Source organism: Canis lupus, chromosome 29 (assembly GCF_048164855.1).
Source record: "Canis lupus baileyi chromosome 29, mCanLup2.hap1, whole genome shotgun sequence".
In the NCBI taxonomy this organism is placed as follows: Eukaryota; Metazoa; Chordata; class Mammalia; order Carnivora; family Canidae; genus Canis; species Canis lupus.
The window spans coordinates 23,360,808-23,386,691 of record NC_132866.1 but is presented as its reverse complement, the minus strand read 5'-3'; the positions used below and the strand labels follow the sequence as shown (position 1 = coordinate 23,386,691).

Here is a 25,884-nt window from a genome sequence, read left to right as displayed (position 1 = left end):
CCAAATAGTCTGGTTTAATAGTCTAGTTTAATAGAACACTATTAAGAATAATCACTATTTGAGTTCCTTACTTCCTGGAAACCTCAAAGCATAAACATACAGGTTTTGTTCAGATAAGGCTTCTATCAGCTATAGAATTTTATCACTGCATAGTCCCTGATAGATAAATGGCAGCACAGAATATTTTTGTTTCTGTTTTCTCATACTCAGAAAACAGTAAAGGTGGGAAAATCCATAACTTTTTATGTGCTTTTCATGAAGATGTGCCACAAGGTTCTTTAAAATGGACCTACTCAATCCCTGAGACACACCCTGGAGCATGTGTGGTCAGGGATGGGAAGAGGTTCTCCTGAAGCAATGTGAATTCCTGCCAAGATGTGCCTCCTCCATGTAAACACCAAGTTTAACTCAAATTTATAACTCCAGTAGAAGACAAGAAATTAACATTGCTTCCCTATATATTAAGAGCATAATACTATTCACTTAAAAATATCTTCCCATTTGTTAGCCTGTTCTTTTGTACCAACATTCTATAGAGCAAATTGTCGTAATTTTCCTGGTGTTTTCAAGGTGAGACAACTGGCTCACAGCGTTTAGGTCTTAAGCTCCTGATCCAAGATTAGTTCAGGGATACCATTTCATAAACAGAGAAGGCTGAAATAATTAGGTTTATCATATGATGTTGGCAAATTCAAACTTTTCTTACCCTAAAACGTGTCTCAGCTTAGTAGGAAGCAGTCATTGTAAAACAGCCTGTTAGATGAAATCAGAGGTCTTCAAGAAATTGAAGTGGCTCACAATTTAAAAGTTTACAAGGTACTGTCACATACATTAACTAACTCCCCTGAGGCTTACTACAACCTTTTGGGAGAGGCTGAGGTGAGAGTCTCTTCATTTATAATGTGGAGTCCTAATAGGTTTCAGTGGGTTGAAATGACTTATTCTGAGTCCCACAGTTAGAAGATGGTCAAGCTGGGACAATCCCAAAAATCCCTTACTTGCTTTTCATAAGGATTTATTACAAAGTTCCTTTGAATAATGAACCCCCTTCGTTCATTTCAAGTAGAATTTGGTATGCAGAGATTTGATTTACATACCACCTTTTCTAGCCCTTCTTTTGCTTAATACTAAACAGGCATTCCAGGAGACACTCATGAATATTCAATGTAGGTCCAGTCTCAGAAAGTATCAGCAAGGTGCTTCTTGCTCAGAAAAGAAGCTGCATTTTTTATGATAATGTTGAGGTTCATAACACGTGGAGCCCTGAGCTTCTCCAGTGAGTCACTGGGGGCCCTCCCTGACTCCATCTGCTCAGTCTAAAATAATTTTTAACTACTACCATTTAAAAAATAATTTTTTAGGGCAGCCCGGGTGGCTCAGTGGTTTAGTGCCACCTTCAGCCCAGGGTGTGATCCTGGAGATTTGGAGGATTGAGTCCCACGTCAGGCTCCCGGCATGGAGCCTCTTTCTCCCTCTGTGTCTCTGCCTCTCTCTCTCTCTCTGTGTGTCTCTCATGAATAAATAAATAAAATCTTTTAAAAATAAATAAATAAATGAAAAATAAATAAATAAATAGTAATTTTTAACTACTAATTTTAATAGTGAGACTGACTTCTTAGCTTCCAACTGGTTCAGGCCCTTCCTTTCTTCTCCCTTTAAAAACACCATTACAAAATCATCTTATTGCAGAATTTTCTGGCACCTTCTTTGTAAGTCATGGTTTGATACACTTCTATTTTCCTGAGACCTTTATGGATGAGAAAAACAGAGGCCAAAGTCTGTCTGTCTGTCTGTTGTATTCTTATTTGGATACTGTCCTCTGGACATGTTCCTCTTAGGAACCTATAAGGATCCTGCCCTCTTTTGAACTTCTCTGCCATTTGTGGCCCCTGCTAATTTTTCCTGGTTAATTATCTTGTGGTTTGTCTCCTCAAGATTATTAAAAGTCAGATGAAGGCAGAGATAGTTGCATGTATTATTTTATATCTAGGACATTACCTGTATAGCGCCTTCCAGATTAGAAAGGCTAGACAAGTATCTACAAGATGCTTGTTGCTGTTGTTTTCTGATTTGTTACATCAAATCCAATGAGGATGTAGTCATATTTCTCTTGGTGGAAAACATTGTTAATCATGGCCTAAAAATACAATTGGCAGTATGTGTGTATTTACAAGGATAACTGAAGGTATGCTTCTAAAGAATATTTATTCCTCAAAGGAATCCATTTGGAAAATCATATATGTTTTTTGCATTTTTAATATTAATAATTTGTATTTAGCAAATATTGAGTATTTACTATGTGCCAAGTAACTGTGAGAAAGGTTTTGTGTTTCTTAATTTATATAATCCTCATAAGAAACAACCTTTTGGGACACCTGGGTGGCTCAGTCAGTTAAGTGTCTGCCTTCAGCTTAGGTCATAATCTGGGAGTCCCAAGACTGAGCCCCAAATTGGGCTCCCTGCTCAGTGGAGAATCTGCTTCTTCCTCTCCCCCTCACCCTGCTCATGCTCTCTCTCTCTCTCTCTCTCTCTCTCTTGCTTTTTCTCTCAAATAAATAAATAAAGTCTTAAAAAAAAGAAACAACCTTTTGAAAGAATAATGAAAGAGTTAAAAGAGTTTACTTTATCAGACAGGCCTGGTACATTACCCTGTATTGCTTCTAGACTAAGAGTTCTTTCAACATAAGAATTTTGTTTTGCTAATTGGTTCCTAGCACATATTAAATACTTAATAAATATTTAATGAATTGAAGGATTAAAAAATGAGTGGCAATATTGCTTGAAACCTTTCTTTGTGTGGACTCCATGTTAGAAATTATCATGTAAGAAAATCAGTCTCATTACTCTATAATTACCCTTATTTTAGTCCAGGAATGGCTTTTCCAGCTTGGTGGACCTCCTTAATCACCAGACTTATCTCTGACTGACCTTTAGATAGTTCCACAAAATCAACCAAATTTCCTCTTGAAAGAAATCAGTGTAAATCAGGGCTTCTCAACCTTGACACTATTGACATCTTGGATTGGATAATTCATTGTTTTGGGGGTTGTTCTGTACATTGTAGGATGTTTAGTAGCACCCCTTAGGTCTCTCTACTCCTTAGATGTCAATAGCATCTTCCCCCTCCACACTCCTAGTTGTAGTAACCAGAAATGTCACCATTCATTGACAAATGTCCCAGGGTGAATAAGGGCTGGGACAAAAGGGCTGGGTGGAGCAGGGTCCCTGGTTAAGAAACACTGTTGTAAACCATTAAGAGCTGTTTTATTTGGTTGGTTGGTTTTTGTTTTGTATTTGTTTTTAGAGCTGCCAATATTTGTTTTTTTATGCTCCAAAAAGATGCTCAGACATAACTGGAGACGTTACAGCATCTTTGGAGTAAGTAACATGCCTTCAAAGAGGACTATTTTGAAAGGAACAGCACACATTTTGATGTTTACTTTCTTGTGAGTTTGTATATGTTTATAAAACTGGAATCCTTACATCAATGTCATATAGCACATATTCTTCTGTCAAGTCCAGCAGTGCTCATTAATGAATCCTCTCATTTATCAGAGATGGCACAAGGTATCCATGAGACAAGCAGTGACTTGGACGTATTGGCTATACTCAGCCCCAGGCATCCTGCCTCTAAGGGGTCTGAGCAGCTCCCCTGATGGATTCCCCTTCTTTGGTGACCCATTACACTTTTGCTCTAGCCTCCAACTGTGTGGCCTCCAAAAAAGTCACACTGTTTCTCCAGAAGTGCATCGACTTCACAGTTCACCTCACATGCCTTGCTGCCTGTCAGACAGGATGAGAACATCTCCCCAAGAGTGGCAGCCTCGTGCCTTTCCAGAGCCACAGTCTTGTAACCAACCCCACAATTATGGGTAAATATACTGACCATGCACAGCCATGAAGATGATGGGCTGGTCATGACAGAGTGACTGAAATGTCATGGGAAACCACTCCTCCTCCCTGGCCTTGAAGTCCCAAACGAGAAGAGCAAACAGCTGAACAGCTCATGGCCCTTAGCTATCAATTTGATTTAGCAACTGCAAAGCCGCTCCGACAGCCCAGTAGCCAATTAGTGGCCTGCAATCATCAGCATTAATTGGTTCATGTTTCCCCCTGCAAATTACTAATTGGTTGAACTGAGCAGTGGTTGGGCTGGGCTTCTGAGGTGGAAGAAGGAAGTTTGAGCTGTATCATTTTCTTACTGAGTATATTTAGATTAAAGGGGATGCCAAAGGACAAACTGCTTCTTCACACCTTTAGCAATTTAGAACGACAATTCTTTACAGCAAAATGTTATTAATTCTGTATATTCCGGATGGTGTTCCAACTCTTTCAGATTTACTAGCATCTTATTTTTCAGAGTTGCTTGAATAATGAACAGATGGAAACTTCTCCTTTGTCAAATTTTTCCATGTATTTGCATTTTATTCTTATCCAATATTAAGATATCAAAGATCCTTTCTAAATAACATCATCCTTGTGTTGATTATTGTCCATCGCCAACCTCTCCTTCCCCCAGTTCACTAATATTTGTTCTCTGCATGCCTTGGGACCCCGAGAGACTGACTTCTATGAACTCTATTATGCATTCTTGACTTCTGGTTTACCATTGGTATACACAAGAAGGATACTAATGCAGGAGAGAGGAGGGTTTTTCTTACCTACTTCCTCCCTACATTGGCACACATTTCCGGCACTGGCTTCTGCCCTCTATAACTTCATTCCCTTGCAGGTGGCAACTCTTCCACTGCTTCACTTATTATTATGCTTTGATCATATTGTTTCTCCCCTGCTTTTCCAGGTCTAGATGTAGCAATGGTTTCTCACTGCTGCTAATTGCTAGGTACCTTAAGATAATTTGGTGGCTCCTTTAAACCTGCCCACACTTTTAGTGGTTCTTTCATTAAATTCTCTTTTAAAAAAACATCTGATTGTGCTATTATTTATTTTATCTGCCTGTTACTTTCCATATGTTTTATTTAACAAATGCCTATTTTGTTCATACTATGCAAGATGATGAGTATTCAGCTATGAGCAAAACAGATTAGATTGCTGTCCTCATGGAATTTGAATCTAGTTAGGGCATTACATATTAAATCATTAATTGGAAACAAGATCCTCTAGCCTAGTAGGGATTCTGGAGCAGAAATTCTAGAACCAATTATCAACCAAAGTTCATAGTTTACATTAAGGTTCAATCTTGGTGTTGTGCATTATATGGATTTTGATGAATGTATAAGGACATGTATCTATCATTGTACTATTGTTCAGAATAGTTTCACTACCCTAAAAATTCTCTGTTCACTGCACCCTAAAAACACTCTGTTCACTCTGTTTTATCCCTCCCTCCTGCCTAACCACTGACTACCATTAATCTTATAATTGCCATAGTTTTACCTTTTCTAGAATGCCTTCTGTTTGGAATCTTACAGTAAGTAGCCTTTTATTGGCTTCTTTCACTTAGTAATATGCATTTAGGTTTTCTCCATGTTTCTTTATGGCTTGATGACTCATTAATTTTTGGTACTGAGTAATATTCCATTGTCTTAGTGTACCATTTATTCACTAATCTACTGAAGGATATTTTGGTTGCTTTCAAATGTTGGGAATTACAAGTAAATATACTATAAACATGCTTATGCAGGTTTTTGTGTGGACTTATATTTTCAATTCATTTGGGTAATTACAGTGTGATTGCTGGATTATGTAAAGTATGCTTAGTTGTTTTTTTTTTTTAAGATTTTATTTATTTATTCATAGAGACACAGAGAGAGAGAGGCAGAGACACAGGCAGAGGGAGAAGCAGGCTCCATGCAGAGAGCCCGATGCCGGACTCGATCTCGGGTCCCCAGGATCACGCCCTGGGCTGCAGGTGGCGCTAAACCGCTGCGCCACCGGGGCTGCCCAGTATGCTTAGTTTTGTAAGAAACTGTAAAACTGTCTTCCAAGTGATTGTACCATTTTGTATTCATATGCATAATGATGAGAGTTCCACATCTTCACCAGCATTTAGTATTGTCAGTGTCTAAGGCTTTGGTCATCTAATAGGTAGGTGTGTAGTTGTGCCTCATTGTTTTTAAGTTTCAATTCCCTAATTACATATGAGGTTGAGCAACGTTTAATACACTTTCTTGTAACTTTATATCTTCTTTAGTAAAGTGTCTTTTATGATCTTTAGCCTATTTTTAAATTAGGTTGTTTTCTTATTGTTTTAAGGATTCCTTGTATATTTTGAGCAATAGTCCTTTATCAGATGTCTCTTTTGTAAGTATTTTCTCTCAGTCTGTAGCTTATCATCTCATCTCTTGACATCATCTTTTGCAGAGCAGAATTTTAAAATTTTAATGAAGTGGAGCTTATCAATTATTTCCTTCATGGATTTTGACTTTGGTGTTGTATTGAAAAGGTCATTACCATAGCCAAGGTCATTTATCGTTATATCCAAGATCATTGAGATTTTCTCCTATTATGTCTTCTAGGAGTCTTATAGTTTTACATTTTAGTTTTAAGTCTATGATCCATTTTGAGTAAATTTTTGTTAAGGGTTTAAAGTCTGTATCTCGATTCATTTTTTGCATGTGGATGTTGAGAGTTCCAGCACCATTTGTTGAAAAGACTATCTTGTATTGACTTGGTTGCTTTGTTAAAGATCAGTTGCCTATATTTATGTGGGTCTCTTTCTGGCTCCCTATTCTGTTTCATTGATCTATTTGTCCATTCTTTAACTAATATCACACTGACTTGATTTTTGTAGCTTTATACTAAGTCTTGAGGTTGGGTAGTATTAGTCTTTCAACTTTGTTCTCATTCAGTATTGCGCTAGATGTTCTGTGTCCTTTTCTTCTCCAAATAAACTTGAGAATCAATTTGTCAGTATCCACAAAATAACTTACTTGGATTTTGATTGGAATTGCATTGAATGTGTAGATCAAATTGTGAAGAATTGACATCTTGACAATATTGAATCTTTCTATCCATGAATATGAATGTCTCTCCATTTTATTTAGTTTTTCTTTGATGTCTTTCCTCAGAGTTTTGTAGTCTTCCTCATGTAGATCTTATACATATTTTGCTAGATTTATACTGAAACATTTTATTTTGGGGGACGCTAATATAAATGGTATTGTGTTTTGTATTTTAAATAACACTTGTTCATTACAAGTAAATAGGAAAATAATTGACTCTTGTATATTAACATTATAGTTCAAAAACTTGCTATTAGTCACTTACTAGTTTCAAGAGGTTTTTTTTCTTCAATTCTTTCATATTTTCCACACAGATGATTGTATCATTTGCAAACAAAATCAGTTTTCTTTCTTCCTAACTGGCACAGGTTTTATTTCCTTTTCTTGTCTTATTGTATTAGCTAGGATTTCTAGTACAATGTTAAAAAGCAGTAGTGAGAAGGGACATCCTTTCTTTGTTCCTGGTCTTAGCCAGAAAGTTTCTAGTTCTTACCAATAAGGGTGATATTATGTATAGGTTTATAAGTATTCTTTGCCAAGTTGAGAAAGTTTCTCTCTATTCCTAATTTGCTGACAGTCTTTTTTTTTATTATTTTTGTTATCATGAATAGGTCAAATGCTCTTTCTGCAGCTATTTAAACAGGAATGTCTTTTTCTTTTTTAGGCTTTTGATATGATATATCACAGTAATTCATTTTTGAATGTTGAACCAGTCTTGTATACTTGCAATGTATTATACTCAGTGATTTGCATAATTTGTGTACATTATTGGGTTTAATTTGTTAATATTATGATGAGTATTTTTTATTTGTGTTCCTGTGAAATATTTATCTGCAGGTTTTTTTTTTTTTTCTTGTAATGTCTTTGTCTGGTTTTGGTTTTGGTGATGTTGACCTCATAGAAGGAATTAGAAAGCATTCCCTCTGGTTTTATCTTCTGAAAGAGGTTGTAGAGAATTGATATAATTTTTTCCTTAAATGTTTCATAGAACTCACCAGTGAACCCATCTAGAGCTAGTGCTTTCTGTTCTGGAAGATTATTATTTATTCAATTACTTTAATAGTGATAGGTCTATTCAGATTGGCTTCTTTTATGTGTGAGTTCTGAAAGATGTGTCTTTTAAAGAATTGGCCCATTTTATCTAGGTTATCAATTTTTTAGGCATAGAGTTTTTCATAAATTCCTTTTTTTATCCTTTTAATGTCCATGGGATCTGTAGTAATTCCTTCTTTCATTTGTGATATTAGTAAATTGTGTTTTCTCTCTTTTTCACAGCCTAGCTAGAGGCTTATTGATTTTATGGATCTTTTCAAAGAGCTGGTTTTTGTTTTATTTTATTTTTTGAAAAAAGCCATGTCCAGCCACTAATGAGCCCATCAAAGACATTCTTCATTTCTATTAGTGTTTTTGATCTCCAGCATTTCTTTTTATTTCTTAGACTTTTCATCTCTCTGCTCACATTATCCATCTGTTCTTTCATGTTTTCCACTTATTCCATTAAATCCCTTAGCATATTAATCATAGTTTTAAAAAAATCCTGATCTGATTCTTCCGACATTCCTGCCATCTCACTCTGGCTCTGATGCTTCTTCAGTCTCTTCAAGCTGTGTTTTTCTTTTTGTTTTAAATCTTTTAGCTTGCCTTGTAATTTTTTATTGAAAGGTGGACATGATATGCTGGGTAAAATGAACTGAAGTAAATTGACCTTTAGTAATGTAGTGATAAGGTGTAGGGGGAGAGGAAGACTTCTTTGGTCCTTTGATGTGCTAGCAGTCTTTTGGTAAGTCTGTGCCCCTGGACTGTGAACTTCGTTTCTGTTTCTCATGCCTCTCCCCACTACCCCACCACCAACCTTTAGGTGAGACAGGATGGCTGGAGAGAGCTTGACTTAGGTATTTCCTTTCTCCAAGTTGTTTAGGCTCTGATAAACTCCAGCATGTTAGACTCTGGTAAAATAGTTTTTGCTTGGAACAGGCCTTGTTAAGAATACAATGTTGTATATTTCAAAATTGTTCCTTTCCCCCCCCACCCCTCCCTTTATGGAAACATGAGGTGATTTTTCTTTGTTTCACTGCAAGAAACTCCTGGAGGTAAAACTCCTCAATGCCAAGATCCACCCCCCCCCCCCCCGCCTAATAAAAGGATCCCCTGAAATTTTTATATCTCAGGTTTATTCATGCTAAGCCTCCAGCAATTTGTTAATTACATTTCATGTTATTCTACTCCCATACTGGTTCTGCAAGAGGTTTCTGCTTTGATAAATTATAAATCTCTATTATCTGCCTGTGTGTCTTTCCAATTTGGGGGTGAGTGGATTGCCCTGTGACCTGTCTTCTTTGCCAGAGCTAAGAAGAATTATTGATTTTTTTTTTCAATTTGTTCAGCCTTTTACTTGTTGTTAGGACAAAATGAAGACTTTTAGGCTTCTTACATGCTAGACCAGAAATCAGAGCCTAATATTATTATCTTTACTTCACAGGTTATGAAGCTTGGCTCAGAGGAGTAAACTACATTGTGCTGGAGCATGGAATGAGTAGGTGGCACAGAGACTCAGTTTTAAAACTACTTCTTCCAAAACCAGTGCTTTTTGAACAATGGAGTATATGAAAATTCATTGTTATATATTGCCTGTTTTAGCCCAGTGACTTGAATTAGATGTGTTTTTTAAAAAATAGTTTTTGATCAACTTCAAAATAAAGCCAGTCAGATTATAAATTTTGAGTTTCTTTTGAGATACCAATGAGGTTGTATCTGGTTTTCCTTCAGTCCCATGAGTAAATTGTTTATTCACAATGGAGACAAAAGCTCAGACTCTTATTTTTTCCAATTAATGTTTATATTATTATTGCAAGGCCTATCACATCTATAATGCTAAGGACCTTGAAAGACCATCTCTTAGGAACAACTGCTTTCCAGTTCATTGAGAGTTAGTGTGCCGAGTTAGAGACTTCAGAAATGTATTATTTTTTTATTAAGTTTTTATTTTAGTTCCAGGATAGTTAACATACAGTGCTATATTCATTTTAAGTGTACAATATAGTGAGTCAACACCTCCATACACCAGCGAGTGCTCATTGTGACAAATGCCTTCTTTCATCCCCATCACTTATATTTCACCCATCCTTCCACCTACCTCTGCTCTGGTCACCACCAGTCTGTTCTCTGTAGTTAAGAGCCTGTCCATTCCTTCAAGCTCAAGCCTGAGAAGGAGAGAGGTAAGTAGTTTGGCTTAACTAAAGGGGCAGAGGGAGAAGATCTTTAGTTGACATTATAGAAAAAATATATACTGCTTTTAGAATCAAGCACATAGGCTCCAATGGGATCTGCTATCAGTGACTCTGAAACCTTTGGACTTATTTTCCTTTGAGGTAATTATAAAGTCCAGCTGCAACATTTTGAAGTTTACTAAAATAATACCCCATTGCTATTTCTATCTAAAACAAAGGGAGTGCTCATCTGGAGTCTCCTTCTTCTTTGATGCAGACTCTTAGAGATGGAAAGGGGTGAACACTCATGCTATCCTTTACATATACTGATTCTCCTTTTCCTAAATTGATTTTCTCCATAATTAAGGAATAGTCACTTTATATCATTCTCTAAGGGAATAGGCTCCAGGAAGCTTCCCATCTGCCATAGTTTTTACAGCTAGAAAATAAAAACTTGCTAAGGACATAAATAGTGGAATTACACATGTTATGCCATTTACGGTATGAGGTCCCATAAAAGTCTCAATGGCATTGGAGACACACTACCATCCCAGAAGAGTTTCAAGTCTGCTTAGGGAAATAAAACTAACATGTGCAAAACTGAAGACAAAACAAAACAGTATATAGGCAGGGGGCAGTGAACTGGGACCTGGGGTACCTCTGATGCCAATATGCCTTCTAGCAACTTACATCTCATCATAGAATATATTCTATCTGCAAGATGGGAATGATAAGGATGAACTGACACAAGGTCATCCAGTCTTGCAACCACTGACATTGCACACTCATGACTGTCCTATAGGCCTTCAGGGCTGCCTGGAAATCCTTTTACTCTGTCATTCTCCTGTTGGAGACACACTTCCTCTTGCTCCTCCAACATTTCTTTCTCATGCTCAATCTCAGTTGATGGCCTTGATTTTTATTTCCTAGAGAAAACAGGAACGATTAGAAGAGAAGTTCTATAGAATCCCCCAACCATAAATCTATCATCAGCACCCATGCATTTACTTTTCCTTCCTGATGTTATAGGTGAGCTCTTCATGCTCCAAAGGCTAGCAACTCTCTTGTTACCCAGATCCCATTTCCTGTCTCCTCCTTAGGTACACCACTTCAAGAATTCTCTCTCTTCCTCTCTTGCATCTTCAGTTTTTTTTTTTTCTCTCAAATGGATTTTCTTTTTTTTTTTTTTAAGATTTTATTTATTTATTCATGAGGGACACAGAAGAGAGAGGCAGAGACACAAGCAGAGGAAGAAGCAGTCTCCCTGTGGGAAACCCGATGTGGGATTCTATCCCAGGACCCTGGGATCACACCCTGAGCCAAAGGCAGATGCTCAACCACTGAGCAACCCAGGCGTCCCTCAACTGGATTTTCTAAGCTTACAAATATATTTGTATATATATGTATATATATATATATACAGATACATACACACACACACACACACACACACACACATATATATAGAGAGAGAGAGACCGAGAGACAGAGAGATGAGATATATGTGTATGTATCTTGTTCCTACTTACTTGTTTGGGTAGTTCAAGCATTCCACCATTTTTTCATCTGCTTTGTGTCAAATATCCTTGAGAGAGTTATTTATAATTTTTATCTCCAATTACCTCCTGAAATTCTCTATTCAACCCCTTTCTGTAAGTATTTACACATTCACTGAACCTTCTCTTGTTAAAATCTAATGAACTCTATATTTGTAAATTCAGTAGTTAATTCTCAGTCCTCATCCTACTGTCCTATAGGAGTATTTGACCTTATTAACATGTTCCTTGTTAAACTACTTTTTTTTTTTCTTGGCTCCTGGGACACCACATCTTCCTGTTTGTCCTCTTCCATCACTGGACATTACTTTTCCATCTCCTTTATTGGCCTCTCCGCACCTGTCTGACAGTCATATATTGGTAATGGCTCATTCCATAGATATCATTCCTTCTCTTTGTACAGCCATCCCATTTCATGACTATTATATACCATCTATGCAGTGACAAATCCAAGACCTGTCTCTGAACTGAACATATCAAATAAACTGCAGAACTGAACATATCACATGAACTGCAGAACTGAACATATCACATGAACTCCATGCTTTTATGTACCCTGCCTTCTGGATACCACCACTTGGATGTCTGAAAGGCACCTCAAACTTAACATGTTGGACAATTACTTTCTAGACCCTCTGCCACCTGCTCCAGCAGTGTTAGGAAATGGTGAGCCCATCTCTCATGCCCCTCAGACCAAAAGCCTTGGAATTATCTTAGATTACCCTCTTGTACTTGTGCCTCACACTTTCACAAATCTTGTCACTGCTGCCTTCAGAATATATTCATAGTTCTCATTTTTTTAGCCCCTTCAATCCTGCCATCCTGATGCAAGTTATCATCATTGTATACTCGGTTTACTGTAACAGCCTCCCTTGATTACTCCTTGATTTCCCTGTGTTCTATTCTCTCAACACACTAGCAGGAGTAAATCTATGAAAATACAAAATGTACCATGTGTGCCTTACCTCAAAACCCTCCATTTCATTCTTAACTGGCTCAGAGTAAGTGGCTGTGTTCTCACAAGGCCCTACCAGGATCTTTGTGTTCTAGCATCATGGTATTTTTCTGAGCTCCCTCATAACAGCTTCATTGGTGATCATCAAACACTAATAGGGCTTCCACCTTAAGGCTTTTGCAGTTCCTCTTTTTCCTGCCCGACCTTCTCTTCTCTAGGTAGTTGGATAGCTTGCTCTCTCACCTCTTTCAAGTCTGTTAAAATGTTACCTTATTGAGGAGAATTTCTATTATCACCATTTGTAAATAATGCATTCTTTTTTTCCTCTCACCTAAATTTATGATCTGTCACTCGATATATTTACAGGTTTATTCTCTGCATGTTCCTGCTAGAATGTAAGAGCCTTTGTTTTGAATGTAAAAGACTCTTTTACTCATAGCTGGGGTCTCAGTGCCTAGACAAGTGCCTGAGAGACCATAGATTGTACTCTCAAGAATACATGTTGGGTGAATAAAAGCGAGAATGAATGAATGAATGACTATATGAATGAACATAACTGAGAGAGTGCTTTGAACTCTGGTATCAACATGCATTTGTACTGTGTTTCATATGAGTCAGAGAGCAGAGACTAGAACATAGGATCATAAATTGAAATTTGCCTTTAGCTTCCCCAGGCTTCTCTCTTTTAGTCTGCTCCTTCTTTTTTTACCTTTAGTGATAGATTTCTACAGCTTTTGTTTTAGCCATAACTTAAGGGCCTTTACTTCTTCTATTTGCAGAGTACAAAAGCATAAGGAGAAATGAGACCAAACTGTTTCCAAATATACCCAGGAGACCATATAGCACCATTGTTCTAACAAGGTGATAGGGCCAAAGGATGCTCTCTCTGACAGAGAAATCACACAGAGCACAGTTTTGTGGAGGAGAATTAACACAAGTCAATCAATCGCCTGAAGGAAGCTCCAATGCCTTACATACTTGACTATTACAGACCTACCCACCACCAACACGGGTTCCAGGGAATACAAATCTGAGACTGTTATTCAATTTAAAGAGCATGGATAGATTCTTGAATGCAGGAAAAAATTAGCATTAGATTTTGCAGTGCGGGGCTGAATGGGCAGCAGGGGTCACTAAGGAGACTGATGACCATGGAGATCCTCGGTGCTGTGTAATAGGAAGCTGCATCAGCCAGGAAAGCAAGACCCTTTGATGGAGGGCTTTATGTGGCAGGTGAAGGTACTTTGGTTTGATTCAGTAGGCAGTAAACAAGGAGTCATTGTATTTTCTTAGATGGGATAGAGGTGGTGACATGGTGAAAGCATTGTTTAGAGTGATTGAAAAACCTGGTTGTAAAACATATTAGAATGTAGTCCTTGAACAAACCTGCATCAGAACCACGCTAGGATGTATGCGTTAGTTGGCCTGGAGTAGGTCCCGGTAATCTACATTTTAATCAGAAACTCTGTGGGAGAGGCCTGAGTGGTTTGTTTTTTTAAAAAACACACCAAGCAATCAGATGCACACCAGTTGATGGTATGCATTACAGCATTTTTTTTTCCAAACTGAAGGTTGCAACCCGTTAGTGAGCTGTAAAATGAATTTAGTTGAATGCATCAGATAACACAAATGAACTCACACTGTATGCTTCTATTTATATTGAGTTTATGAACAGGCACATCTCATGTATGGTCAAAGAGATCAGAGCAGTATTTGTCTGGGTACGAGAGAAGCCTGACTAAAAAGGTGCCCAAAGAAAGCTTTGGTATGTTGGACATATCCTGATTCGGGTGATGACCTAGGTGTAAACATTTGTCAAGCCTGAGCCAACTGTGCACTCAAAATCGATGGATTGTGTGATGTACAAATTTACATATTTACTTTATTCCTCAATAATAGCAAAAGGGGGGAAATTATGTAGAGGATATCAAGGCAAAAAAAAAAAAAGAACATATTAAACTGGATTAAATTGTAGGATTAAATCACGTGTAGGTGTGTGCATGTTTTGAGTCATGGTTATTTACCATGAAGGTAAATATCATTTGAGGTTATGTGTTAATGTGTGCATTTGAAGCACTGTAGGAGGGAGACATAGTCTAGCAGCTGTGGGACCATTTATGCATAGCATTTATGTATAGTCTGTCTCCTTTTTGCCTTCTACAGATAATTTGACTCCTTGGAAATATCTTGCTATCAAAATTTCCAGTATGTTGTTATACTTATAAGGCCACTTGAGTTTTTTGATAACTTTTTCCCCCACATAGCTCAATCTGATGCTAATTTCTAGAATAGTTCAGTGTGATATACTATTTTGTGTTCTGATGAATGTACAGTAGTAACAACCAGCTACAAAAAAGTTATTGTCCATATTTGTTCAATAGGACAACTGATTGCTTCTGAAAGCTTTGTTTAAATGCGTTGTAGGTTTTTAGCAGATCCACCGTAATTGCCGTAAAGATGCATTTGAAGCAATTAAAGCACTGTTTGTTCAAAGGAAGATGTTTGGAGGCTGTTCATTTCCTGTTATAGAATTGGAAAAGGAAATACATGGGAGCACTGGTAATCTGAAAATTCAGGCAAATAACTTAGGCTTACACTCATCTTCTGGTTAACCTCTCCTTGCTGTAGAACACCAAAAACTTACATTGCTCAAGTTCTTTTTCTTGAGATAGTAAGGATACAACTGTGCATGGAGTCTTTCTCTGACAATTCTGGGTACTATTGATTTTCGAATGCAAATTCTCATAACGAGAATTTAAGATGTCTCACTCTGGATAGAAATTTTATAGAATTTTAATGAGGTTTAAAAAGAAAGAGAAATGAGAAAGGAGTGCCTGGGTAGCTCAGTCAGTTAAGTGTCTGTCTTTGGTTCAGGTCATGATCTCAGAGTTCTAGGACAGAGCCTGGTGTTGGGCATCTTGCTCAGCAGGGAGTTTGCTTCTCTCTCTCCCTCTGCTGCTCCTCCCTGCTCATGCTCTCACACTGTCTCTCTCTCTCTTTCTCAAATAAATAAAATCTTAGAAAAAAAGAGTCAAATTGAGTTGGAATGAGCCATGCTGACTCTCTAGCTTGTAGGACTAAAGATTATTAGCCGGTCAGAGCCTGCTTCTCTCCTGGCTAGAAGTCCTTCTTGGTGTATGGTACCTCCTCTAATTTCCTATATTTCCAAGATGAGTTTTGGGCCTTTTTGGTGTTTGAAATCTAATTATAATTCCATGATCCATTTGTATTCTATTTACTATGGAAGATTTATATAATTTGTCCAGTCTCATTTTTATGTGGAGATACTTAGAGGGGACTATCATTAACTGAGGTGGGGAAGCTTTCTCGAAGGTAGTGTACGTGTCCTGATGAATCTGGAAAGTTTAAAAGTTCTAGTTGACACAAGAAAGTCAGGGATTCTGGAGGCATATATTAGAAGAAAAATAGACAAATTTTCTTTTTCCGTCTTTCCTTTTAATGTCCTTGGCTGTGAAATATGGAATGCATGGTGATTAAGGGTAGGTGGGAGGTAGATGAAGGTTGGTTAGATAACTGGATAATTAGAGAAGATTCCTTCAAGGAAGGAAAAATAAGACATCTTATACCTTTGAGCTTGACTAAGGCCACTACATTGTCTACTTCCAAGATGGTAGGGGGCACCATAAGGTCAACAAGTTTTATGAGATACTATGAGGAAGATCGTTGTCTCAACAATAATAGCACCACCACCTCAGACTAATGAAAATATCTAGGCAATTGTCTTCTAGTTATTCAACTTTATATAGATGGTTTTCTATCCTTACAGAAATGTTAATATGAAGATACTAAGGCTTTGAAAAAATAATGTGAACACTTGAAGAAGAATTTCACGTTAGACCAAAGGAATATCAAATTGCAGAAGAATGCAGCACCAGGTCTGATGGGAATATATAACATGAAGTTGTTCATCATCCCAGTGATGAAGTAGACAAGGGACATTACGATTCTTGGTTGCAAGTAAGAGAAACCAATTTTGCCTAAGCAGGAGGTTTACTAGGATGTTATAAGATGTTGAAAGTTTGGAGGAGGAGGTTTGGAAAGGAGTGGAATCAAGGGAGTACAAAATTTGGGGATGATATAATCTGGCCATGGCACGATATGTTAAATGCATCAGACACACCCCATCTGCTAGACATGAACTCTGCATGCTCCCACTGCCACTGTAAATCACTGCCTCATTCTAGTTCCACATTCCTGAGCAGGAATATACAACTATCTACTCTTAGTTCATGCTTAGATCCTAGATGTAAAGGAGCTGAGAAAGGAAAGATCTTCTACATCCCATGTCTATATTAAGAAGTAGAGTAATCTCTGCTTCCTACCCCTTCCCCAAAATTAGGCACATGAAGGAAGCCTCACCCCCACCCCAAGAAATAGAGTTTGTTGTTATGCGGGGGGGGGGGGGGAGAGGAAGGGGAAGATAAATGCTGACCACAATGTGTTTTGTGACTGGAACCTTTCAGGTAAACGTTGGATGGATAACTGAAAGTAATACTGTGCATAGTGTTGCTCTTTGGAAAGAGAAGTTAGAAGAAAAGTTCCCTACAAGCTGATGGTCTAAGTCTAGGCTTCTATGGGGAACGGGGCCTTTGGAATTACTCCAGTGGGATTGCTAAACTATTAGAGATAAATCCAGGCAGCTGTGTGCTCTCCTCGAGGATGCTTCACGTTGCTTTATAACTCAATACGTTTCCATTCAAACCCAGGCAGAGCAGGTTCTTTAATTACATCCTGTAGCTTTGGCTTCTTACCACTAGGGGTCGTTCTTTTACATGTGTCATTCAAAAACCATGCCCGATGTACCTGATTCTGAGACAACCTTAGAGGGTTTATTTCCTTTCCAGAAGTTTTAACTATTTCTACAAATTGTACCTGGTAAATATGTGATTCCAGTGACTAGGCCCATAATTAATTGCTCTGGGACTTATGTTGCCATCCAAAAGTAAATAAGTAAAGGGCTGGTGAACAAACCTGGCAATTCTTAACATTTCATGCAATTTAATCTTCAACCTAGGATTCTTTTCACCTTAAGACTTTCCCTCTCTACCATTAAGACACACACACACACACACACACACACACACAGGGCATTTCAAAAATCAAGTGGGGTTTAGGGTACATGCAATGTTAAGGTTACAGACATTCCTTTGAGATATACAAGTTCATTTCCAGACCATGACAAAAAAAGCAAGTTGAATGATTTTTTGGTTTCCCAGTACATATTTGATAGACTCTACTAGAGTCTATCAAATATGCAATAGCATTACATCTAAAAAAAACAGTGTATATACCTTAATTAAGAAATACTTTATCCCTAAAAAAATGCTGACCATTATTCTACTTTTCAGCAAGTCATAATTTTTTTGCTGGTGGAGGTTGTTGCCTGGACGTTGATGACTGCTGAGTGATCACGGTGGCATTTACTGAACATTGAGGTGGCTATGGCAATTTCGTAAAGTAAGACAACAATGAAGTTTGCTGCATCGATTGACTTCTTTCACGGATGATTTCTCTGTAACATGTGATGCTGTTTGATAGCATTTTACCCACAGCAGAACTTCCAAAATTGGAGTCAATCCTCTCAAACCCTGCTGCTGCTTTATCAACTAAGTTTATATAATACTCTAAATCCTTTGTTGTCATGTCAACAGTCTTCACAACATCTTCACCAAGAGTAGTTTCCATCTCAAGAAACCACTTTCTCTGCTCATCCATAAGAAGCAGCTCCTCATCTATTAAAGTTTTATCATGAAATTGCACAAATTCAGCCCCATCTTCAGACTGGACTTCTAATACTAGTTTTCTTACTATTTCCACCCCATCTGCAGTTACTTCCCCTACTGAAGTCTTGAACCTCTCAAATTGGCATCAACCTGTTCCAAACTCCTGTTAATGTTGATATTTTGACCTCTTCTCACAAATCACGAGTGTTCTTAATGACATCTGAAGTGCTGAATCCTTTCCAGGAGGCTTTCAATTTGCTTTATCCAGATCCATCAGAGGAGTCAGTATCTTTGGCAGTTACAGCCAAAATGTATTTCTTAAATATTAAGACTGAAATTCAAAAACACTCCTTGATCTGTGAGCTGCAGAATGGATAATGTGTTAGCAGGCATGAAAACAACATTAATCTCATTGTCCATCTCCATCAGGGTTCTTGGGTGATCAGGTGCATTGTCAGTAAGCAGTAGGAATGTGAAAGGAATCTTTTTTTCTGAGCAGAGGTCTCAATAATGGGCTTAAAATATTCAGTAAACCATGTTGTAAATAGATGTGGTATCATGCAGGCTTTGTTGTTCCATTTATAGTACACAGGCAAAGTAGATTTAGCATAATTCTTAAGGGTTCTAGGATTTTCAGAATGATCAGTGAACACTGGCTTTTTGTTTTGTTTTGTTTTGTTTTTGTTCTTATATCTTTATTTTTAAAATGTGGTGTACACACATAAACTCTTCCTCCTTCTCTCCCCTTCCCTCTCCCTCTTCTCATCTGACTTGGAGACAAACACTGGCTTTAATTTAATGTCCCCAGCTGCAATAGCACTTAATATGAGAATCAGTCATCCTGCCTTTTTTATACCAAGCACTGACTTCTCCTCTTTAGTTATGGAAGTCCTACAGCATCTTCTCTAATAGAAGGATGTTTTGTCTACATTGAAAATCTGTTGTCGAGTGTAGTTACCTTTAGCTGGATCTTCTGGATGACATGCTGCAGGTTCTATCTACATCAGCACTTGCTGCTTCACCTTGCACTTTTACATTGTGGAGATGGCTTCTTTCCTCGACCCTCGTGAACCCCACCTCTGCTAGCTTCAAGCTTTTTTTCTCCAGTTTCCTGTTATCCCTCAACTGTCATAGAATTAAAGAGAGTCAGGGTCTTGCTCTGGATGAGGCTTTGGTTTAAGGGAATATTGTGGCTGGCTTGATCTTCTATCTGAACCACTCAAACTCTCTCTATATCAGCAACAGGGCTGTTTGACTTTCTTATCATTTGTGTGTACACAAGGATAACGCTTGTAACTTCCTTCAAGAACTTTTCTTTTGCATTCACAGCTTGCCTAACTAGTGTAAGAGGCCTAGCTTTCAGCCTGCTTTGGTTTTTGACGTGTCGTTCTCACTAAACTTAATCGCTTCTAGCCTTTGCTTTAAAAGTGAGAGATGTGTGACTCTTTCTTTCACATGAACACTTAGAGACCATTGTAAGGTTTTTACAATTTCAATATAGTTATATCTCAGGGAATAAGAAGTATAGTAGAGCACATGCAACATTCATCATTTAAGTTCACCATCTTATATGGGTGTGGTTGGTGATGCACCCAATCAAAATAATAACATCACAGATTATCATAACAAATATAATAATAATGAAAAGGCTTCAAATTTGAGAATTACCAAAATGTGTCTCAGAGACAGGGAGTGAGCAAATGCATGCAGAGAAATGGCACTGACAGACTTGCTCAATGCAAGGCTGCCACAAAGATTCAATTTGTAAAAAATGCACTATCTGTGTAGCACAATAAAGTGAAACACAGTAAAACAAGGTGAGATCTATGGTCAGTGACTATGACTCACTGAAAGCTCAGGTGATACTTAACATTTTTTTACCAGTAAAGTATTTTGTAATTAAGGTATATACATTGTTTTTAGACATAATGCTATTACACATTTAATAGACTACAGTATAGTGTAAATGTAACTTTTATAAATGCTAAGAAGCCAAAAAGTTTATTTGACTCTCCTTATTATGATATTGGCTTTACTGCAGTGGTCTAGAACCAAACTCATAATCTCTCTGAGGTATGCCAGTACATTAAAACATGAGAAAATTAAGATACAGAATTAAGACTTTAAATATGTTAAACATGTAAAATATTCCACAAACTCACATTAAAACTAAATGATTCTGTGTGTTGTCCTCTTTGGATACAATGGTACATGATTACATTGAAGTCTGTCAAAACAGGATGAAATATGTGTGGTCCTGCACCCACACCCTCCCTCGGGGTTGGGCCCTGGGTGCTAGCACATCAGTGTGCCCTGTGCAACCATACACATCTGCTCCAGCACACCAGAATTTATCTCAAGCTTTGAAGCATTTGGTCTTTGGCTGATTTCTTAGTGAGGGCACATAAAAGTTAACATTAATCTTCATTTTATGATGAAAGTTACCCTTTTGTCCTTAATGAACATCATCACTAATCATATTGATTAGATAACAAGTGGACTCAGTTAAATGCATCGCGGGATGGAAGGAGCACCGTGCTAGGCTATCAGGCTCCTGGAACTCTGCTACTGCTTCCCTACATGCTGATTGATTGATTGATTTGGATTCAGTTCTCAAATTTGTGGAATGTTTCACCACTTGGTACAATTACAGAGGGAGGAAAAACCTTCCTGACATTGCCACTCCAGGCCATAGGCCCTCAGAGTCCTGTGTGCGAGAAATAAAGCCCTGATCTGATCATGGCATTCCAGCTGCCATGCAACAATGGCCAGAGTGATTTCTCTTCCTCCTCTTTTCTCTGATACTCAGCATCTAATCCTCCATTCTTTCTCTTCTCTCCCCTTTAACATTCTTCCTCTTCCCTATCCATGAGTCTCTCTGCTGAGGGAGAAGACTCTCATATTCTTTCCTTCTCTCCTTCTTACCATGGCAGTGGAAGGAGGTGGGGGCAGTAACACACAGCAGCACTTGATTTGATGCTTAAGAAGACAACAGAGAGATTCTTCTGAGCATTTTAATGGGTTCTGTTTTCCAGGAACTGCAGAAAAAAGAAATAAACGGTAGTACACAGAGTTCCTGCCTTTTTTCTTATTGCAGCCATGGGGATAAAGATCAAAGTCTTTATCTGTGATTATCCATCAGACAAATGCAATAAAATACCCAATTTGCAGTCAAGGCTAACTGTGTGCTGTCTTTCAGAACATGTTCATCCTCTAATCTTCTTGAAATTCTTTCCTCCCGGAGGCCCCACAGGGCCTGTGAGGAGGCATTCCTGACACCAGCTGTTCCAGAATCTATAGATTGTTATTATAGAATAGGATCCCTTGGGGCAGGAACCTGGACATTCTCAGGAGCACTGGCATTTATGGAACCCCTAAGCTGTGGTGGCATGGATTCTTTTTTTTTTTTTTTTTTTAATTTAAATTTTTTATTTATTTATGATAGTCACAGAGAGAGAGAGAGGGGGGCAGAGACACAGGCAGAGGGAGAAGCAGGCTCCATGCACCGGGAGCCCGACGTGGGATTCGATCCCAGGTCTCCAGGATCGCGCCCTGGGCCAAAGGCAGGCGCCAAACCGCTGCGCCACCCAGGGATCCCTTTTTTTTTTTTTTTTTTAAATTTAAATTTTTTATTTATTTATGATAGTCACAGAGAGAGAGAGAGGGGGGCAGAGACACAGGCAGAGGGAGAAGCAGGTGGCATGGATTCTTATGGAAAACAGGAACCAGAAGTTAACACCATTGTGTTCAGCCCCAACTTTAGCTTGCTCTAAAGTTGGGGCTTAAGGATTAGAGGTCATAGATATATGAATCAGTTAATCAGTGTAGGTCAGGAGAAAGGAAAGTAGATTGCAGGATTGACACAGTGCCAGAACAGTCCACCTTGCATCTAAGGACCATGACCCCCCTCCCTCTTTGTGATGTGCACTCCAAATGGTTCTTTCTTTTGTGTACCACCTCAGGAGTAAATGGGAAACAGAATGGCATGCGTAGAAAATGATGGGCCACAAGGTGAAGAAGAAAATGTGATACTTTCCAATGTTGGATGTTAAAGGGATAGAAAATGTTTTTGTTGTGTGTCTACGAGGCTACAGGAAAAGCAAAGGTTAAAAGTGTTTTTTGTTGGAGAGGAATCTGTTTTCAGTTCTCTTTCACCCCTTTATGTTTTCCTCTTCACTTGATATAGCTATATAGCATATGGGGGCTTCTGGGGTGATTGTTGAGCCTGGGAAGAACCTGACATCTGTGAGGCATTAATAGAAAGGCAGATTGGGCCACTATCTGAAACTCACATGGTGTAAGATCAGCTTCCTCTTGATCGCCTAGATCTTTTCCCTCTTGGCTTTTTGGGCCTCTGACTCTCAGGAAGAGAGAGTACACCTTGCTTCCTTTAATAAGCAAATCAAGCAGTTTGCTTTGGGGGAGCCAGCAGCCAAACCAAAGAGTTTGCTTTGGAGCAGCCAGCAAATCTGCTGTCTTAGTTACAGATTTTTTGCCTGCCATGGTCACTAATATCTGGTCTGTACTCAAGTCTAGGTTGAGGAGGGAGGTGAGAAGGTTGTCTGAGTTCTCTGACCAGCTTTGCCAGGAGTAAATCTCCATTGGATTTTTCATGTTGTCCTTCAAATGATGATAACAGAGGGGAACACTGGGTAATTCAACCACACCCTAACTTCTATGACTCTTAATTAGGATCATGATGTGTTATGCCTGGGATGAAGGTCCTAGTTTTAACATTTTCCCAATAGATAAAGTGAAGTCAATCATTTTTTTATTGTGGTGAAATATATGCAACATAAAATGTATCATTTTAACCATCTTTAAGTATATAGTTCAGTGACTTGAAATAAATTTACAGGGACTTTGTGCGGCGAAGGAAGCCATTGAGGGTTCGGTCTCAGTTTTCGGAGATGCCGCCCAAGGGAAAGAGCGGTTCCAGGAAAGGGGGGAAAGGGGGAGCCACCTCTGGGAGTGACAGTTCTGACAAGAAGGTCCAGGGTCCCAAAGGTGGTGGTAATACAATAAAAGTTGGACACATTCTGTGTGAAAAACGTGGGAAAATCATGGAAGCCATGGAAAAGTTAAAGTCTGGAATGAGATTCAATGAAGTGGCCACACAGTATAGTGAAGATAAAGCCAGGCAAGGGGGAAACTTGGGTTGGATGACCAGAGGTTCCATGGTGGGACCATTTCAAGAAGCAGCATTTGCCTTGCCTGTAAGTGGTCCAGATAAGCCTGTGTTTACCGACCCTCCAATCAGGACAAAATTTGGATATCATATTATTATGGTTGAAGGGAGAAAATAAAACGGTATGAAAGACTGAAAAAAAAAAGAAATAAATTTACATGTGTAACCATCACGACCATCTATCTACAGAACATTTTTATCTTTTTAAACTTAGACTCTATATTCATTGAACATTAAGTCCATATTTCCCCCTCCTCTCAGTGCCTGGCAACCATCATATTTTTCTCCCTGCTTCTATGAATTTGACCACCCTCGTGTGAATGGGATCATATAGCATTTACCCTTCTGTGACGGATTTATTTCACTTGGCATAATGCCGTGGCATGTATCAGAATTTTCTTCCTTTTTAAGGTTAAGTAATATTCTATTGATGTATGTACCGCATATTGTTTACCCATTCATTCATCAATGGATAAAGAAAGTGAAATTACTCTTGAATGCTCACATTTCCTTTTGGTCCAAGATACTATTTATATTTGTGATCTCAATATCACTGACATTAACAGCATCATCTCTCATTCTCAAAATTATCCTGCTTTGAACAATGAGTTGAATGATTATCCCCTAAGGACAGCTCTTCTAGAATTTTTGTGTTTCCTGTAACTGTTCTTATGTTCAGTGCAAGTTTAGAACTCTTCTGTAAAAGATTCTCTTTCACTAAACTTAACACTAACTAATACACTAAGCATACACCATGTAAGTGCAAGTAGGGATGTTGGAGGGTGATGTTTTCCCAAATGAAGTAAACAGAAACAATTGGTGAATTTTCAGGCAGCTAGATAAATATGTTACAGACATCATAACAGGAAACTAGACTATCCCAGGTCTGTTTGAATAGAAGAACATGCCTAACATGTCTTAGAGGCAGCCAGAAAAAAAAAGTGCCTGTCACAAGTGCCTCTGTAATTGCTGGAGGAAAGCAATGGAGGTCCAGAAAGAGAATGTGCATGTCTTTTTTTTCTCACTGGTGTGAAGCATCATTCAAAAGCTGGTAAGGGGAAAAAAGGGGTGTGATTTTGACTCACAGAAATTCTCCCAAAGAGAATTTGCATCTTTTGTTGACTGTGTAAGTAGGAGAAGTTCCCTCTGATTGTATAGCTGCAGATAATTTATTTCAGTGCAACTGATGAGATGCGATATAGGAAATGTATGAGCCAAAGAAGCACCTCAGGAGTTGGTGGGGCTCTTTTGAACTTTCAGAATGAAGACCTGAATTAGAATCTTCATTCTGCCACTGGACAACCTCTCTAGGATTAACATTTCATCTGAGCAGAAAGCTTGTCTGGATTGTTTGCTGCCATATCTGTTGCACATAGATGATGACTGGCCTATGGTAGACGCTCTAATAAATATCAGAGAAGTGAATGAGTAAATGACCAACTTTGTGTCTGTCAGTTATTCAAGAATCCAGTTGTTCCCTATGTAAAATAGAGATAATTCCACTTCTCTGTCTTTATTTTAGGATTAGGTTGTTTAATTTATAGTTTGTCTTCTTAGGAAAGACCATTGACTTTCCCCTATAGGAAGCACGGAACAAAGTTACTCCAGACAAGAAGTACTTTGTAACTTCCATGAAATTTTATAATTAAAACAATGCCAGACTCCTTCTGGTCTACTTATCGTTTTAGAAAAATATCATAGTTGGGATCCCTGGGTGGCGCAGCGGTTTGGCGCCTGCCTTTGGCCCAGGGCTCGATCCTGGAGACCCGGGATCAAATCCCATGTCGGGCTCCTGGTGCATGGAGCCTGCTTCTCCCTCTGCCTGTGTCTCTGCCTCTGTGTGTGTGTGTATGACTATCATAAAGAAAGAAAGAAAGAAAGAAAGAAAGAAAGAAAGAAAGAAAGAAAGAAAAATATCATAGCTGAAACAGTAGGCTGTACATGGACTTAAAGAATCAAATAGTTTCACAAATTGTGACAGAAATACTAACTGTTCATCAAAATTTGTTTCCTATTTCTCCTTGATACACAGCTAGGCTTCAACCTCTGAGGCAACTAGAAATGGCCATGTGACTGAATTCTATCACTCCAGTTGGGACAGAAATGATATGACTCTCTCACACTTGCCATGTTCCTTCAGAACTTCCCATAGGTGTTCCTCTATGCTCCTTGACTGACTCAGAGAGTGATAAACATTGCTGAGAGATCAAGTTGAAGAATGTAGTGTTTCTTCCTGATTGAATACACAGAAGAGTCATTACCAACATACG

General features: G+C 38.4%; 1 long non-coding RNA gene and 1 pseudogene across 11 annotated transcripts in view; both read left to right on the top strand.

Annotated features, from left to right (window-relative positions):
- The window catches only part of LOC140620897 (uncharacterized), a 65,575-nt gene extending 55,988 nt beyond the window's left edge, over window positions 1–9,587 (top strand). For all 11 annotated transcript variants that reach the window (XR_012020635.1, XR_012020629.1, XR_012020633.1 and 8 more), the window contains one exon: window positions 9,445–9,587. This is a non-coding gene — a long non-coding RNA (uncharacterized lncRNA). The remainder of the gene's footprint in view (window positions 1–9,444) is intronic.
- Window positions 9,588–23,288: 13,701 nt separating this feature from the next.
- On the top strand, window positions 23,289–23,741 carry LOC140620566 (peptidyl-prolyl cis-trans isomerase NIMA-interacting 4 pseudogene; annotated as a pseudogene).
- Window positions 23,742–25,884: the final 2,143 nt, after the last annotated feature.